General features: G+C 35.0%; 2 long non-coding RNA genes and 1 other non-coding gene across 3 annotated transcripts in view; 2 read left to right on the plus strand and 1 right to left on the minus strand.

Moving 5' to 3' along the window:
• LOC124446338 overlaps positions 1 to 19,702 on the minus strand; it is a 24,445-nt gene continuing 4,743 nt past the window's right edge. Inside the window, exons 2-3 of the long non-coding RNA XR_006948407.1 lie at positions 6,056 to 6,066; positions 1 to 135 (exon numbers count right to left, since the gene is read on the minus strand). This is a non-coding gene — a long non-coding RNA (uncharacterized LOC124446338). The remainder of the gene's footprint in view (positions 136 to 6,055; positions 6,067 to 19,702) is intronic.
• LOC124446331 overlaps positions 13,208 to 19,702 on the plus strand; it is an 18,687-nt gene continuing 12,192 nt past the window's right edge. The window contains exons 1-2 of the long non-coding RNA XR_006948401.1: positions 13,208 to 13,233; positions 13,617 to 13,639. This is a non-coding gene — a long non-coding RNA (uncharacterized LOC124446331). The remainder of the gene's footprint in view (positions 13,234 to 13,616; positions 13,640 to 19,702) is intronic.
• Trnaa-ggc lies at positions 17,947 to 18,021 on the plus strand. The gene has a single exon. It is a non-coding gene; the product is annotated as a tRNA-Ala (tRNA).

The raw sequence follows: 19,702 nt of genomic DNA on the forward strand, positions 1-19,702 counted from the left end.
AACCCTAAGTTCGTTTTTGAGAACAAAGTCCTTAACTATTAAACGTAAGTCCAGTTCGTCAGTTCTGGCCTTGTTTACATGCATAACAATAAGATTATTGTAGCGTGCTGCCGTCATTGTGCTCCTTAGATGTGTCTTGACAAGCCGCTGGCATGAAAAAGATCGTTCTCCAGAGGCTGCGCTCATTGGAGCAAGAAGGTAAAGCTGCAAGAGTCGGACAACATTAGAAATTGCCATGACAATCTGCGATGAGTTATTTTCTTCGGTTGAGAATATTGATGTTATGGTGTCAATTGATGTCACCTCCTTTACTTCTGGATGTCGCTGCGAGATAATTCCTTCAAGAAGCTTTAACTCCGCCTTCAGCTGGTCAAAGTCGAGGTCATTTTCGTAAAGGTGTTCAACCTCTTCATTCAACTCAAACTTACACCCGTTTGCTGCATTAATGAGCACGGTTTCGACGTTCATCAATACAGAATATGTTTTTTGATCGAAGCGCTCCTGTAGTGAAGCAAGGACGCACCAATTGCTTCAATATACTGGGCACGGTGGGCGTCTTTCGCAGTTTGGAAACAATGTTGCTCGCCATCTCCGTGTTGAAGTCGTCACGGAACTTTCTTCGGTCTTGGTTCTGTTGGATCGCCTACAAAGTTGATAGTCTTGCTTGCAGCAACTACTTGGTCGTTAAACAAAGAGAAGTTGTCTCGTTGACGCTGCAAGTTTGTCTTCAAGGCATTTATGCAAGTAACAGTTGTTTGTGCCGTTATTGAAGGCTTCTGCAAGGTAGTTGCTACTTGTTCACACACGCTGAAGATATTCTGCGCAAAACTTAAACGTATCGCTCTTTTACAGAAGTAACAGGCAATGGTGCTTTTTGTCATGCAGTATGGGACCCATGTATATTTCAAAAATATAGAAGACGGACAAGTTTGTACATTCGATGATCCTCCTGTACTGGTTTGCTTTCTAGACGTGTGCTTTATTTCTTCTAGGGTAAGATTCTTTAGCATTGCCAAAGAATCTTGCAAGTCCACCGTTCGTGACACACCATCAGGTATGGCTAGCCGATTGAAGAAGTTTTCCTCGTACTTTGGTTTAAGTTTTGCGCAGAATATCTTCAGCGTGTGTGAACAAGTAGCAACTACCTTGCAGAAGCCTTCAATAACGGCACAAACAACTGTTACTTGCATAAATGCCTTGAAGACAAACTTGCAGCGTCAACGAGACAACTTCTCTTTTTTAACGACCAAGTAGTTGCTTCAAACAAGACTATCAACTTTGTAGGCGATCCAACACAACCAAGACCGAAGAAAGTTCCGTGGCGACTTCAACACGGAGATGGTGAGCAACATCGTTTCCAAACTGCGAAAGACGCCCACCGTGCACAGTATATTGAAGCAATTGATGCGTGCTTGGCTTCACTACACGAGCACTTCGATCAAAAAACATATTCTGTATTGATGAACATCGAAACCATGCTCATTAATGCAGCAAACGGGTATAAGTTTGAGTTGAATGATGAGGTTGAACACCTTTACGAAAATGACCTCGTCTTTGACCAGCTGAAGGCGTAGTTAAAGCTTCTTGAAGGAATTATCTCGCATCGACATCCAGAAGTAAAGAAGGTGACATCAATTGACACCACAACATCAATATTCTCAAAAAAAGAAAATAACTCATCGCAGATTGTCATGGCAATGTCTAATATTGTCCGACTCTTGCAGATTTAGCTTGCTCCAATGAGCGCGGCCTCTGGAGAACGATCTTTCCATGCCAGCGGCTTGTCGACACATCTCAGGAGCACAATGACGGCAGCACGCTACAATAATCTTATTGTTATGCATGTAAACAATGCCAGAACTGACGAACTGGACTTACGTTTAATAGCTAAGGACTTTGTTCTCAAAAATGAACGTAGGGTTAGATTTTTTGGGAAATTTTAATGAGATTGCATTACTTAATAAAATTATTCATGTAGTCATCTTAGTTCAATTTGTTATCACGCACGCCGAGCAGTAGAGAATACGCATAGCATTCTAAGAATGTCTACCAATATTTTTCAGACTTTGAAACTTAATCATGATTCATGAAACAATGCATATCTGTAATATACTAAAACAGTAAGTTGCAAACTCACATGCCCTTTTCGGTCAGTCCCACTTTTGAGATACTTCCGCGGCCCTGTGCGATATTGTTGTTAAACTTGCAACGAAAGAAAGTCTAAAAGCGATACCGCTCATCGTTACTGATTTATTTTATTACGCAGTAAGCTTTTGTCAGTGTTTTCTGATTGGTCAGAATTGGAATCTGATTGGAATTTTAACATATATTTTACAAACGTGAAATAATGTCCTTTCCGTTGCCGACGTAGATAACAACGAAGAAATATGTAACATTTGTCGAACATTGAAACTGCACTGATAAATCAAAAAAAACGCAGTTTTTCTTGGCATTTAGCAAGTGAAATAGAAAAAGTAAATGTATTTTGTGTTGGAAGTTGCAATATGTGTATTTGGAATAATTGGAAATATTCTTGTGATCGCTGCTATGTTAAAACAAAAGATTTTGCTAAAAAAGAACTACTACTTTCTTGTCTTACATCTTGCGATATGTGACGTGCTGGTGTTACTGAGTATTCTCTTCAAACTATACAAAGATGTCACAGTTCTGTTATACTGCGCAAATTTAAATCACATTTATTTCTTGTTGACAACATGTGAAATTTCTGTAATGTACATCGTTTCAGTTCTACGTGAACAGCATTCACATTTAATTGTAAACCTTCGTCATTGATGGACTTACAATAATTATATGGAAGTAGACTTTTTGCAAAACATTTCACTTCTAACAGTTGTCAGTCATATTTAACATTTGCATATCATCATGAGAGTATTTTACATTTTCACTCCAAAGGACTGGATCTAGATATCTGGTATAATGTAGTGATTTTTTTTGCTTTATTGTTTCCACATTTCAGCATCACAAAAAAATGTTTTTACTGTGTATTCAGAAAACGTAATGACAGATTGTTTTGTGGCCATTCTTCAAAAAGAGAAATAAAGGCTGTTTATGTTCACCATTGAAATATTTCCTTCACATGCCTTTGTTCGTAACTGGACAATGATGGTTGTTTCTTTGTTTGTCTGTTCTAATTTGTAATGAACAAATGGATAGCAAATAGCGTCCATTATCTGTTGGGAAAACTCGCTTCAGAACAGTCTGAAATTTCTAAACAGTTTTTGCTAGAATGTTAAAATACTGTTAGTAGCATCGGCAGTGGTTGATAAAACCGCCATCATCTCCAATTACATTGCTCTGACTGTTTTTAAGACTGTTTTGTCCACATGCTCGAAACATGCACCATCGTCCTTGTTACATTTTGTTTCTTCCCACGAGATCCTTTCGTGCATTATTACAATATTTGTTTCCAAAAAATTGGATTTCCTTGTTATAGCATTGTATTTCTTTTAAGGCTTCTTGGTAGTAATCATAATAGTAATTGAGCTTGCTTGTAATTGCTTCATTTCATATTCAAACTTAAACAAAAGAGCAGTTTTTAGTTTCAATATTTTTTCATTGTTTTAGTTGCAAACATGTGTCTAGTAATGTTTAATAAATTTGGTTGATGTAGCATAGGTACATTAAACAAAGTTTCACTAGTGTTGGAACCTTTAATGTTTATGTCCTCATGCATTATGTGCCGCGCATATTAGCTTCCATTATTGTAGCATGATATTTAGTTCTTTTCACTCATTCTCAACCATTAAAATGACGCTACGTCAATTCTTATAATAAATTAGTTTTGATTTCATTACGAAGAAATGACGTCGTGTTATTGCAGTGGTTGGTATATAGAGACATATATACCAAACTCGCAAAATCTGTGTTAGAAGACCTGAGGTGTTCTCTAATGTTTACACTAGCGCCATCTCCGTCTCATCTTAGAAAAGCAACGTGCTGTAGAGCTTAGTATATAAAAGCATTGTAAATGTACATTTTCACTTCCTGCAAGCACACAAGGCTACACAATGTAAATCAAACATAGAATCTCAAATGCTATGCTCAGTAAGTCGTCATATTTTTACACAGATATTATGATCCATCGGTCATGCATCGTTTGCATCCATTTAATGATCATTGCAAGCATTTATTATCTTTCCTACATTAAGGCAAGTTACAAGTTAGTTGGAAAACCACTTAAAAAATGTTTCTTATTGAAGGCTTGGATCTCTATCACTACTAGCTGTATCTGCGACTGGAATAACGACGGCGACGACTGTAATAACGAAGGCGGAGACCGTAATATCTTTGGCGACGACTGGAATAACGACGGCGGCGACCGAAATATCCTCTGCGACGACCGTAATAACGACGGCGGCGACCGTAATAAACACGGCGGCGAACGGAATAACGCCTGCGACGGTAACGATAAGGTGAGCGTTTTTCTAGATCTGGATTAGCTTCCTCGTTGGCCCTACATAACGCAATGTTTAATGCTCATCAATTTTGCGTCTTTACTAAGTAGTGCAACGTACTACAAAGTGTTTTTAATGATTGTTGATGTGGATGAAATAGGTAGTAAGACGAAAGTTTTCTATCTAAGTTTTACTTTTATCGAGCAGAACTCTTCAAATGTCACGGGACTTTCGAAATCAGTTCACTCATCTCTTTTTTTATTCGTAAGCTAGGCCCTGTTTACATGAGACCGGAACAACGTTACACCAGGAAGGAAATCGGATTTTTTGAATGTCAACACGGAACGGGCACGAAATAATAAAAAATCCTCATCAGTGTAACACTTCTTTAGCAGGATATTTTCACATTTTCTTGCTTATTTGCTTTTGTACTTTAAGCACATGCCTTGTGTCATTTTCAAACCGGTGTGAATGTTAATTTGAGTTTATATTCATGCTGGTTTTCAATGTACAGCTCTGAACCCAATCGGATTTGTTGTTTAGGCTCAACAAGCGATACGATATTAGACCGCTCTGAGTTATATTTCTCCCCTCTTCATTGAAAAATAGCACATATTTCAATATATCAATACTATGACCGGCACGAGCCTTATTACATCGAAAAGTTTTCAGGACTTAAGAAAAAGGACATTTAGAAATTTGCCGTGACTTAATGTGCAATGATGTCACTTGTTTTGAATTTTGGAGATTACAAAAAGTTCATTTCTGAAGAAAGCTATTACATAAGAATAAACTGTTTTCGAAAGTTTACTTTTATGAAGAGTTCTTTTCCACAAAACTATAAAACAAATAGCAAAATTTTCCTATTGCTTTTTAAGTTTTATAACCACGAGATATGTACAAGTGATATTATTGCTCTGATTTTCTGCTTAACTGAATCCATCAATGTCATCATTCTGCCTAAACTGGTTGTGGAAAATAGCTATTAAGCAATTTACGTTAAATACAGTAATCGTGTGGTTTGCGCGTGTGATTCAAATCTTAGCCTCCGGTGTTGTTTGTAATACTTACAGTCATAATTATCAACCTTAACATATTATATACGTCAAACTTTGGACAGTGAATACAATTAAATTTTTGATTTGCACATCATCTTGTCGGATTTATCATAAATAAAAATTTTGCCAGGCATGCGGTCAATCTTTTCGGATTTATCATTCAAAAATTCTCTTTGTATCAGACCTTTGTCAAGGCTAACGTGAAAAGCATCAATACTTGCTCAGCGGCGTAACACCATTAGAGCATCCAGCGTTCGTCCATATAAGTTATAGATGCTCAATTTTAAAATTAAATTAGCTCCTTTCTGAAAAACAATGTTGGTTTTAAACTTCTAAAGGATATAATTTTACCAAATAACTTGTCTCTAAAGCTCTTGGAAATGTCAATATATTCCAAAATGTGCAGTAGTTTTTTTTTTACATAATAGTTACGCTGTAGTACTGTTAACTTTTAATATGTGAAGCATCCGTTTGCGTTTAGTGTTCGAACGTAAATTACTTGTAACAGGCACAATTGACCTATGCACGCGTTCAAAAACGTTATTTTACGCAAACAATACGAAAAACTTGTATACTTAATACAATGTACTGTGCTTCCATTTTGTCCAATTTAGTATTTATTTGCATTGTTTTGCATTATTTGCATTGTTATTTGGTCATTCTGGCGCATTACTCGGCCGGTGAATTAAATGAAAGGGAAAACGTAATAAATTTTATGTTGTATATTAATTACAAAAAAGATCCAACTGCACTTACATAACATCAAAATGACAAAAAATATTAACACATGATACGTGTTTAAATATGTAATAGCAGAAATGTATTGAAATACTTCCTATCACTAACTATAATCGATTTGCATTCAAGCTTATCTTTATTTGTAATAGGGAGATTATTTTTGGGAAAAATATATTATTGGATTTGGAGGAAATCAAATAAAACAACGCCGAACGTTGGTCAAAAAATAAAAATATAGTGTCAATGCTAGCTTAGGTTTGTTGATCGATTTGTTGAAAACATCGGCTTCTGATAAAAGTCAAAAAATTATTTTAGAAAGACAAGCTGCTGGCGATATTTTTTGTTGTAAAGAATATTTTTCACTCGAAACGGCACTAATTTTGTCGTTTAAACTGTGAGAAATCATAAAAGTATCTAAAGTTCCTCACTTTCTATAAATGGTGTACACAAGTACAGTCAAGTAATATTCAACCTAAGTGAGGGCGCTTTGCAACTACGGAAAGGGTCAAGAGACTTCCGATTGAGCAGTGTGCACGAAGAGAAGGTTTTCCCATCATATTGGTAAGTTATTTACTGTGCTTTTCTAAATTAATAGCGAGAGCTTAAGAGGTGAGCTTAATAAGTTTAACTTCAACATTGTAGCTTATCCCTGGTAGTTTCCTGTGTAGATATTTTTTGTAAGTTTACATTTTCTATCAAGTAAATAAGGTTATTCTTTTTCGCAAGACAATTTTACGATTCTGTTATGGTGTTTAATTTGAAGAGTTTACCTTCAAAAATTTACAAACCAAAGCTTTTTCATAGACACTCCACTACCAATTCAAAACATGGTAGACAAAGCTTACTCACTCATCTTTCAACAGGTCATCTTCATCAACAGTTTCTTGTAGTTCCTTTTCCATGCTTTCCTCTGGGGACGTTTCTTCGTCAGATTCTAAACGAAACAACCCTTGCTTTCAAGAAACGTTTTATGATTGATAAATCATGGAATAACTAAGCTTCAAGTCTTCTAAATGAATATGTAGGAAAAACACTTTAATACCGTTTAAAGTCCCATCATTGAGCTTTTCTTCGTCGGGAATTGTTGCTGCATAAGCAACTGTACAAAGCAAACCAAGAGCAAAAAATAGATAAGTAATCTTCATAGTGAATTGTCTGACCAGTCTTCTTTACTTCTCTACAGTTTGCTGACGAATGAAGATTGAATGTAGACTTGGCCTTTTTACTGAGCACTACACGATGAAGGTATATGTTATAAATTTAAATGTTTTTAAGGATTGTTACCTAACTCGCCGCCCGGAGCTGTTTTGTATGTGCGAATTCAATTAGCATTATATTCGCTTTTGTATCTTTAGATGTGATATGTCGTACCTAACTTCATGAAAATGAACTTTAAATAACCATTTGGGAAGGGTAAAGTGGGCCTTGGTGTCATCGTTCCAACTTTTTGCGTACCTCAAATTCAACAAAACCATGGAGTTTTCTAAAGATTTCAATCGACAATATGATGTAAGTTATCAAAAATATTGAAAAGGCACACATTGGTATTCACCACAAACATGGCGCGCCGGGTTGTAAGATATTAAGCCCTTCAACCAACTCTCCTTTCGACAAAATTTTCAATTTCTTGAAGAAGAAAAAAATCTTAAACCATCGACTTGTGATAATAACAATAAACGGCATGATTTCATCAACGATTTGAAACTGTGTTGGACTGGAGACTTTCAATTGTTAAAACTCTTTCTTTAAATGCATATATTGACCTAAATGATACATGGAAATATCCTAGAGACGAGAGAAAATCTTACAGTAATGGCGATATGAAAATAATGTGGTGGAGAAAAGAAAAAAGCTTCGCTTTTTGGGAAAAAAAATAGCAGAATTAAGCAGCAGATTTGCGATGTTTTAATGGTTAAGGTAGCATCTGATAATACTATATCTCATATGGAAGAAGGAAGAAATTTTAGTAAAAGAGATCTTATTAGTACAACAGCCCAAGAAAACACTCATGACGAAAGTTTTTCACTTTTTTTTGATAAAACTCACAATCAATGCTCATGTGGTCAATTAAAAACTGACATGAAACTCGATAGAGAAATATTAGCTACAAGCTAGGACCGACGCTGCAATGGCAAATCCAGCGTTCGTCAAAATAAATTATAGCTGCCAATTTTAAATTCAAATTACCTTTAGAAAAACGCTATTTGTTTTGACTTTCTAAAGAATATAATTCTATTACGTCATTAGCTATAGTTGTTGAAGGAGATCACTGCGCATGAAATAACCAGTTGTGCTGTACATGTGAATCGGTGAACATGCGTTGGTTATCGTTTCTCGTGGATTTTGGATTTTTTCGATTAAAAATTTCCCTTTACCTTTGAATTTAAGAAGCTAAGTTTGTTTTGTCTAGTTGTATTTACGCTTTGATTTTTTAGTAAAATGATGTCTGACTGCGAGGTCACACTTGACGCCCGACTTATTGAGTTTCCAACTAAAAGCTCTTCTTTAATTAGTGCGTTCTCTACAATAGAAAATACCATGTCAGAAACATTAAATAACTTAGCGTTTTATAAACTTTGCGCAAAAACAAAAATATTTCTACTGATGATGTGTAAGATAACTCAAATTTTCCATCTTCAGCGAGATTTGCGCACTGTAGTTTTACAAGATTCTATTTTGCGTGTGACAAGTTCAATCTCAGTTACTGTGAATGACTTATTAAAATTTAGAGAGACGAAGCCTTTGCCAGATTTTTGCGCCATTACGACTATGCTCTTTGATGCCGTTACCTTATTAGGGCATGTAAACTTAGAACTTTCATACAAACGTGGAGATTCAATTCGTTCGCTTCTTAGTAGCGGATGAAATCCAATGTGTAACCGCTCGAATAAACCTGTGGAATTTCTGTTTGCTAATGACCGTAATAAAACCATGACTAATGCCAAATTGCAAGGCAAGATGCTAACCTCCGATTTCAAATCACGCCCACGTTTCTTGCCATACCAACCCACGAAGCGAACTAATGTTTTCTCCAGAAGAGGAAGGGGTCACTTCTCTTTCCAGTAACAAAAATTTCAACTACCACTCCGTCTCAAATCAGAAAACATACTCGTCAATAGATTTACAGGTAAATAACTTTCCTCGCTATTTTACAGCGAAAATAGAGGCTACTGACTTGTTTTCAAGTTTATGTTTTGTCATTCACGTAGAAAAATCTTCCTTTATCTTGCAAAATAAAACTGTGTTTCGGGGATTTGAGTTAAACTCGATAACTATGAAAATGCAATCAATTTCGGAAAAAATTTCCAAAATCGCTTCTCGAATTAGTGCTCTTTTAAACTCAAAATGCATCATACGCGAGTTTGCTGAAATAATTGGCTTGCTAGTTTCTTGTTTTCCTGGTGGCGAGTGCCATTATAGATTAATTCAAAATGACAAAATACTTGCGCTGAAACAATCTTGAGGGAATTTTGATGTGTGCATGGCTTTATCATCTCAATCAGTTGACGAATTAAATGAGCTACGTTCATCACCACTTTATGCAAATAATTTATACTCCAGCGATAGATATTAGCTCACTCAGATGCATCACTTTCTGGTTGGGGTGGTGTCTTGTGGAACCAAAGAACTAGTCGATTCTGGACTAACGAGGAAAAGTCGAAGCATATGAACTATCTAAAACTTCTAGCAGCCTATTTTGGCTTATAAATTTTTCATTGTTTTCATGCTAACAAAGTTGTAAAAACTATGATTGATAAAGGCACGCACACCGGTAGCACTTGGTTATTATTGGAACAAAATAATATGTGGCTTTCGGCTGGGTTTATACCATAGAGGCAGAATGTGATCGCCGATAAAGAGTCGCATAATAAAAATATTGACCCTGAATTGAGGCTTAATCTGACGTATAGGTTCCCAGCTATGACGCATTTAGCCTTCCTTCCTGACATTCATCTGTTTGCATCTCGCTTAAATCATCAATTTGGTCGCTATATTTCTTATTTACCAAATCCTTACTCACATGCTATTCTTTCGTAAGATAATAGAAGAAAAGGACAGGGGGGTTTAAATTTTTTCTGGACTGGCCAACTCGGTGTTGGTACCCATTGTTGGTACAAATATTAGAGAAACCGCCGAAAACCGACTTACTGATTCTTCCTATTTAACCCAATCTCAAACACCCATAACACAAAGAAACTGACTATCATATAGTTTAAGAAGTGTTTAATCTTCAATCCTCACATGGGAAAGTAACAATACACCATGCAGACAGTGGCTATATGTCAAACGATTTATGAAAGGTATACACGAAACTCGGCCATCGATACCAAAATATTGCTCGACATGGGATGTTAACGTTGCATTTAATTATCTCCCCCCTTTTGGAACTCCGGTATCGCTCTCCCTCAAAGAACTGTCTCACAGACTTGCTTTCCTCCTGTTACTCTTAAAGGGCCAAATTGCAAAACGATTAATAAATTATCTATTGATCATATAGTCAGTTATTATAGTAATTGAAGACTCCAGAAGTACTTTTGTTGTAACAGAACAACTCACACATTCGAGACCTGGTACTCATCGATAACCATTAACATTTTTAGCCTACTCTGACGATAGAAGATTATGTGTAATCAATCATGTTTTAAAATATTTAAAACGTACGGCCCCACTACGTGGTGACAATAAACAACTTTTATCAGTTTTGTAAAGGCACACTGACTTATATACACTGAAACTACTTCACAATGGGTTAAACGTTTTATCACAGATGCTGATATTGACACATGCATCTAGTTATACAAGTCATAGTACAAGGGCGGCTTCAACTTCTCCTTTTGTTTCAAAAAACTTTGATACAAAAGATATAATGTGTGCCACAGATTCATTGCAATGTTTCAATACACATAATATTAATTTTGGGAACGCTATTTTAGAAATCTTGACCTAATGAGTGTCTGTATTCACTTGTCTGATTTATTCACGTTTTAATTATTTCCTTTGCGATTGCATAATCGCTTGTTTGTTGGCTGGTCATTCCAAATATTAGTAAAATGTCTGCTCTGAAGTCTCCTACAACTACGTAACGACTATAGCTAATGACGAAATAGAATTGACGTAAACGACACATGATATTAAGCCCAAATGCCCAAACGGCTAAGCTTCGGGGAGGGAGAGGCTTCCCGTCTGTGCCCCAACCCCCATACGCTCATGTTAATCAAGTACAACAAAAATTTTTCCCTTCGGGCTCAGGCTACGCTAGATTACATTCCCAGCAATCCCATAGTGTTTTTGTACATGAGGCTAGACTCTAGCATAATTGACCACCAAAACAAAGTACAGAATAACAAACAGAGCTCAAAGCATAACATAAATTTAATATTAATTTAATAAAACTTTTATAAAGTGTTTAATTTAAAATAAAAATTTTTGCTCACTTTTAGTCAAATGATGCAGGTAGTGTGACCTCCTTTTTGCATTTAGCAGACACTTTTGTTTACAATTCATATTAAAGTTCTTCGCATTGCATTAAGAGGAAACGATGCTATATCTTCTCTGATTTCTTTGGAACTTAATGAAAGTTCATTCCTTTTGTCTTTAGTGTGTTATTCGTGCTTTTGGGCCTTATACATTGAGCACTGGCTGTTAATGGTTTCTGAATAAGGCATTGAATAATGTTCAATATAAAAGTAAAAAAATTTCATTTCATTTCAAATGAAATATTGGAACTTAGATCATACATTCTCTTTTGTCACAAGTGAGGATCTCATATACAAGCATTATAATTATTGACAATAAACACAAGCATAAGACAAGAAAAATGGAGAGTTAATCTTGTGTTTGTGCTCATGCTTATGTTGAAAGTAAGGACAAATGTATCTTATGCACGAATACTCGACAAAGGTCAAGCAGTTGATAACATTAATGGAAAACATACATTATAGTTCACCCAACAAATATAATTCTCTCAATTAACAATGAAGAGTATAGTATTATTTAAGAACTGATTCAGTTTTTGAAAATCATTGTATTTTAAAATTTTTTAATCACCATGAAAACACTGTAATTTTCCTTTTTTTCTTCATGCCAACACACTTGCCCCAAAGTATAAATCAAACATAGATCGTCACTTGCTAAAGAAAACCCTGAAATTTATCATGAAAAATTTTGTATTGTAACGCATTTTTGCATAATAAATCAGGTATTCAATGGGGCTTACCAAGGAGTCACAAATAGGCCTATTATTAACTGTCCACATTTAAACTATGGAAAATCTAGTGATAACTGATGAAATAATTCCTGACTGGCGTTATTTTAAACAATCAAATATCCTGAAAGAAATTTAATTAACAGCAATTGATAGCTTGCAATCAAAAGAAAATTTGCCGAAACTTTTGCTCCTACAATAAAATTTTTTCACAAACTTATTACAAATTTCTTTGGAAAATTCGTTTCTTGCACTCTTATTTTCGTAAATGGACACAAAAATGTTTGCATTGTACCATTAAGAAAGTGCAAAGAAGATCAAGTACACTGTGTGTGGATTTTTAGATATCTTATTTGTAGCATATCGATCCTATCCTTTTAAACCATCCCTCTTCATCCATTCAAAAATAATCTATTTTATTGGAACATGTTAATAATAGTCTGCCCTACGTCATCATACATTATTATTCAACGTTGATTAAAAAAAGACAAGAGAAACGGCGGAAACTAATTATTGCAAGCATTTAATATTCTACAGAGAATACATAAACAAATGTGAATTTAAGTTACATGTTTATGTGAAAAATTACATCAAAAATGTATCTTATAGCCGGTACTCTATTCGTACAAATGGAAAGGAATACGATAACAACGGCGTCATAATTAAGGGCAAAAACAACGGCGATAGAGACCAATGCGATAACAACAGCGTTATGAAGCAATGAGACAACATCTGCTATGAAATCAAGAGTGATGACAACTGGTATACGAACGTTAATGATAACAAGAGAAAAGGGAACGAGGTCTGCGTCGACGAGGTGAACGTTTTTCTAAAATTGGATCAGCTTCAAAATCATCTCTACTTAACACAAAGCTTAATATCAGTCATTGAGTCAGTGAATCAGTGAGTCACTGACTGACTCACTTACTGACAGACTCACTCACTCACTCACTCACTCACTGATTGACTGACAGACTGACTGACTGAATAGGAAATTTGCAATAATAAACTGTTTTAGATAGCCTATCATGTCATTTTAAAAGTTCTCTATTCTAGCTTTATGTTTTAAATAGCAAAAATTTCAATTTTCAGGCTCTTAAAGCTTTGTAAACACGAGATCTGTACTAGAGCAATATAGTTGGTCATATTTTTTACCGACTGAAGCAATATTTCAAGAATTTGCTCATTTTCAATTTTTAGGTACTTAATTGATGTCAGCACAGGTAAGCTTTGTAAATGCAATCACTAATATTATTTTGATTAAACGATAAGAGAAACTTGTACAATGCACTGGGCCTTTGTTTAGCACTTATTTGCGTTGTTTGCTTGGTTCAATCCGGGCAGATTACACGATTGGTTAGTTAAATGAAATGCAGAAAACGTATTAATTTCTTTAAGCTCTTAGTTTCTCAGATTTTATAAAAATAAACTGTGTGTATTTGCATAATGTCAAAATGACAATGAATATTAACACATGACACAAGTCAAACTAGGAGCAATATGTCTCGCACTTGCATTGTGCGAAGCCTTTACCTTCAAATGTCATAAGAAGACATCACAATGACAGTCAAATAGAATGAAATATTTGTTACAATTCTTCGACGAAGTGGAGACTTACGAGTAACATAAAAAGTGTGAAATAATATTCATTGCTTTCAAGTGATAATGCTAATGATGCGTTACCGATTGTTTATTTAGCAGGCCTTTCAATTTGTTTCCGAAATAATTAAATGTCACTAAATCTTGCACTGTCACATTTGAAGTGATGCTGTCATTATGGTGTTAGACAGTCTAAACACATAGTCTAAGACTCTTGGTGGTTGCGGCAACAAGCCAGCAACAAGCAATATGGTAAATATCATGCTAAGGGCAATGTCTCATGAACACGACAAATCAAAGAACTTTGCTCGCGTTGATGGTTCTAAAACTGGGCGCAAACTGTATGAAACTGATTATTCCATATTCCAGAAAACAACCTTTTCCCAACCGTTTTCTGTGTAATGTTCTCTAGAAGTTCACATTTTCTATCAAATGAATGAAGTTTATTCGCTCTCGCAAAACTATCATTAGGTTCATGAAAGCTTGACGTTAGCAGTTATAATATTTAGTTTTGAAAAAACCCCAATTTTAAACTCGAAAACTCACGAAATGAAAGTTTACTCACAGTTCATCTTCATCATTATCATCGCCATCATTTTCATGCAATTCCTTCTCGTTGTTTTCCATTGGCCAGGTTTTTTCATCAGATTCTAAACATAACAAGCTTGGTTTTTCAATAATGAGCATGAGTTAGCAAACGCAAAGAAACTAAATATTCTATGGACAAGTTTCACAGTTTTTTATTTAAACAAATTGGGGAAAGTTTTCTTTACCGTTCAAAATCCCATCTTAATTTTTACTTCATCGTGAGTTGCGGCTTAGTAACCAACTTTACAAAGCAAACCAAGAGCAAAAACAAGATAAGTTCTCTTCACATTTAATACATTAATCTGTCTTCTTCCCTTCTCAACAACTGGCTGATGAGTGATGATAGAAGACAATTACAACAACTTAGATAGAGCACTGCAGTAAAAGAATCTGTTATGATTTACATAATTTTAAGATCTGTTTCATACGTTGCGTTTAATATGTGCCGAATTCAATTTAAATTGTACTTTCTTTTGTGTTATTTGGTAGTTAATGCATACAGGTGATACATAACTCTATCTGATTCAAACTTAATAAACACTAAGTCATCTCGCATTGGCTATTTATTTTCACCCCTGATGGTGCGTCTTCAATAAAATTTTCAAGGAAAAAATATGGTGGAATTTTTAATAGAAACGAAATGATTACGTAAGCAAACGCTAAGAAACGTGTTACTTCCAATTATTGCGATTCTTTGTAAACAATATGCATATGATCATGATACTTTTAGTATGTTACTCATAGAATAGAATCGATTATCAGGTAATGATGAGACATTTTTAGCTAATTTTAATTTGCAGATACTTCGTTGGAGTTTCTGGGCGTCATTGCAAACTGTCTAGCGTTTTTTGTGCTATTAGTCTACCTTTCCGACAGTAAACCCTTGTGCTAAAAATATGAGATCAACTTACTAATTTTGCACAATCAAATGGTCGGACATAGCATTGTTTTATGTAGCATAGAGTCAATAAATGTTCTTGAGGCATTTGTAAATGTTATTCCAGTTCAACAAAACGATTATTTTTAAAGGGTTAAGATATAACATTCAGTAAATATTTTCTGTCAGATGATGATCATTAGGTTTAAAACGGGAATGTTGTTGCGCTGAAGGTATTGTTTATAAAAACAAAGAAGGTTAAGTTATACACATGTTAAGTTATTCCTTCCAACGACATGTTATTTTAACATGTCGTTGGAAGGAATTAGCCAGCCCACTGAAGACTATCTATATCCGATTCCAGCTGAGTTGAATTTTCCAACAGTTGTTTTTATGACATGTATGCATGATTCGCTGCATAATGAGATGTTATGTTTTTTTCCAGGAGGGAAATGGTTAAACTTTAATGTTATACCTTGATTACCTTCTGCCTTTTAAATATAAACGTTATGGGTGACTAAAATCATTATTACAAATGTCTCAAGCGCAATTTCCAACAATTCTATAGCCTCTGATGTACATAATAATACTATGTTCGACTATTTGGTTGTCCAAATGTTGTAATTTGATCTCATTTTTGTTACAAGTGTGTTGACCGTCGAAAAGATGGATTCTACCAGACTTCTCGTTCAATGAATGTCATTCTATCTATCTGGTTTTTGACGTGATCAAACTGAATTAGTGAGTTATAAAAGATCTAAATTGTTTGACTTTTTAAAAGCATACATGTTTGTTATATGATTGTTTCAATTAAAAATTATTGCTTGCTTTTGTTTCAGCTCATATTTATAAACAAATGCATAGCGTCAGTGATTTGCCAAACCTGCACTAGAATATATCGTTTCTACATATTTTCATGTGAAGTATTTTTTCTAGAATGTACCAATAAATATGATAGCTAACTATGTATAGGAAATGCACCTACCAAACACCTAAAACATCACCTAGCTTTGCAGCATGAACTAACTTGTACTATAGTTTATAATGATTGACACATGATTTTCTTACTACTAGGATAAAATCCATAACAATGGATTGACAAGAAAATAATCATCCCATGCATCATTCTTAACTCATTGTACTTCTCACAAATGACATGTATTCATAACTAACATTGGTAAAGGAATTGATGATTGTAACAATTAATTCATTGCACTCGCTCAACGAGACTATGACTAATAGCAAGATGTGGGTAGGGTTGGTTGTTATCAAAAATAACAAAGTAGTCTTTTCGAGGGGATATTCTTTCTCCGTTTCTTTCTTTAATCTCCTAAAATTTGTGAATAGTTAGCGAATAGAGTTTGATAGTTTTGAAGAAAATAGAATATTTTAGCCTTGCGTGCAAAGTACGTCATGTACTCCAAATAGCTAAGATTTTCTCTTACGCATTTTACAATGCAAATATGTTTTAAGTAATGTATTTTGACCAACTCTGAATCCACAATTTCTATTGATGTCTTTAAGCAAAGGGCATTTTTCTAGGAGCTACATTTCTCCACCCTCTCTAAATCCGTTTTTCTAACTGTATGGAAAAGCAAAACTTTGTCAACATTACGTGATAAGTATTTCAACCGTCTCCTTAATTCCATAAAAAGCTGATCAATGATGGCGAAGAATATTTCAATGTAAGCGAGCACTAAATCTTTTTCACCACTTTAGTAAAATTGACGTTTAGTCGTTTGCTGCATAAAGCTTGTAGCTAATGAATACCCTTGTAGACTTCTGTATGAACACGCATTATCAGAAAGAATTATCAATAACATTCATTTCAGAATTATTAATAACATTTCCTGTTTTGTGTTTTCTTCATCTTGAATTGTAGCTGGGAAAGTTACGGCGCAAACCAAACCAAGAGCAAAAACAAGATAAGTTGTCTTCGTAGTGAATTATTTAACCTGTCTTTTTCCCCTCAAATGCTGGCTCTTGAATGATGATCGAAGACAGTTTGGGCATCTTTGTAGCTATAGAAGAGCCATAGAAAAAATGCGTGATCCGATATCATGGTTATACAAAATAACCCGTCGAAGGCTGTAGACAGACAGCCGAAAGCTTGTTTAAAGTGTCTATGTCAGAAAATGAGACTTTACATTTTGAAAACTATGGTCAAAATGAGTTATTAAGTTCTAAAACAAAATTTAAATTGGAGTTATAGTTTTTGCCTTCGCTTAAACATTGACTTCCTTTAAGCAAAAATCTAGAAAACTGCGCAAATGAGACTGATGCGAATTACGAAATTTACGTCACAATAGGAACTCGTCCTACTTTCATGTTTGGAAATTCTATTACGTGAGGTGTTTTATCTCCGCCAAACGTCATCAAAATTGAAAAACTCCAAACGGTATTATGAATGTTTTATGCAGTGCGGTGTAACATGAGCCCAACAATATTGACCTGCCCACCACTGTGTGACTTCATAGCTCAGTTGGTCAGAGCACTGCACTGGCACCGCAGAGGTCATGGGTTCGAATCCCGTTGAGTCACCTGATTTTTTCAGGTCCTGAGACGATTGCTTAAATTGTCCAGCAAAGTGCGAAGATCATATCTTCATTTAATTCCAAACGGTATTGTTGTGGAAGGTTGTTCGAATGTCATAAACACAGAGAAAGAAATTGCACTACATTTTATATCGTTTTACACCCGAAGATAAATCAAGACGTAAACAGTCGATTGCTCTCCAGAGCTAATGCGCATAATGAATCTGTGAGAAAAATTGACCATTTGTTCCGAGTATTATGCAAGAGAGGGTTTCACACTTATTTTTTGAATGTCTCGATTAGCAACTTACATAATTGGCCTTGCAAAATTGGCAAATTTTATGTTAGTTTTAAAGCAATAAATAATGAAATTTGAGAGTCGTATACTTTGGTGTAACCCGCTATGAAATTCGTAATGCCGTATTGCATAAGCACAAGCTGCTATAGTGTATCGTCTTTTCAAAGCCATCATCAGAGAATATATATGATATATTAATCAAGTTTGAAAATTTGTAATCCAGGCATTTAATACATATAAGATAAAGTTTCTCCGGATTTTAAAATGATTTTTATTGAGCTTTCGACAACACCAAAACTAAAACACTACACTCTACTATTATTAACACCAATCATATTCACAATACACCAAAACCCATGGCAACGCATTTCAACCCATCCAATCACATTAATCCACCCAGTAATCCAATTAGACGCTCTAAACGTCTCCAAGCTAAAAGCACGTGTAAATAAATATCCTCATTCTGATGAAGGCTCGAAGCAACGAGTCGAAAGCTCAATAAAAATCATTTTAAAATCTGGAGAAACTTTTATCTTTTATGTAATATATAAATCCTAACACCGTTTTTAATATGCCCATGAAAAACATGTGACTTGGACGAGATTTGAACTCGCACCTTCGGGAATATAGTCCACCGCTCTCCCTGTGGGCTTGGAGACGAGTCAAATCTCTTTTAAAATGCGTATGGACGAGAGTAAATATATGTGTGGCATCTGCGCAAAATAGAAAAAGGAAAATAGGACTAAAGTATATTTGCCTTTCTCGTGTACGCAAGCCAGTGATCGATATATCTAGACGTATAAACTCATGAAGGCTGGATGCTTAGTTATCCACGCAGGTTTATCATGCATGTCTGTCAATATAATTTCACTGTTCAAAAAAATGATACAGTACTTTATTTACATACAATATTGAATCAATTTTGAGTTGAGTAAATTAATCGCTTTGGGAAAAAATACTGCTTATATGCAATAATTTGCGAGTCATTTGCCATCAGCAATTGGTTCGTTTACAAGTAACACTACATGGCGCGTATACATAGGGATGAATTCGCCACGTACTTTCTTAGCTTATTTCATACGGCCCAGTAATATAAGTTCACTGCAAGTCGTCTCTTTGTTAACAGAAGATTTCTGTCTGTAAACTTGATAAGAATTCAGAACATCTTCAGATTATTTTCCCTGGTAAATCTAGTCGCTCACTATGTGTGTTTATACAAGTGAGCATTACCACCGGTTCCTAGTGTGACGTTTTAGTTACCAGCTCCCACTTTCACGGACTTCAAAATTTTTTGCCGTTAAAGGAAATCGGCAATATAGATTGTTTTGACTATAAATAAACTTTTACCATATAAATTATGAAAAATCAAAGTAACTCGTACTCTTCGACT

The sequence above is a fragment of the Xenia sp. Carnegie-2017 genome, unplaced genomic scaffold, assembly GCF_021976095.1.
Source record: "Xenia sp. Carnegie-2017 unplaced genomic scaffold, XeniaSp_v1 HiC_scaffold_12, whole genome shotgun sequence".
Classification (NCBI taxonomy): Eukaryota; Metazoa; Cnidaria; class Anthozoa; order Malacalcyonacea; family Xeniidae; genus Xenia; species Xenia sp. Carnegie-2017.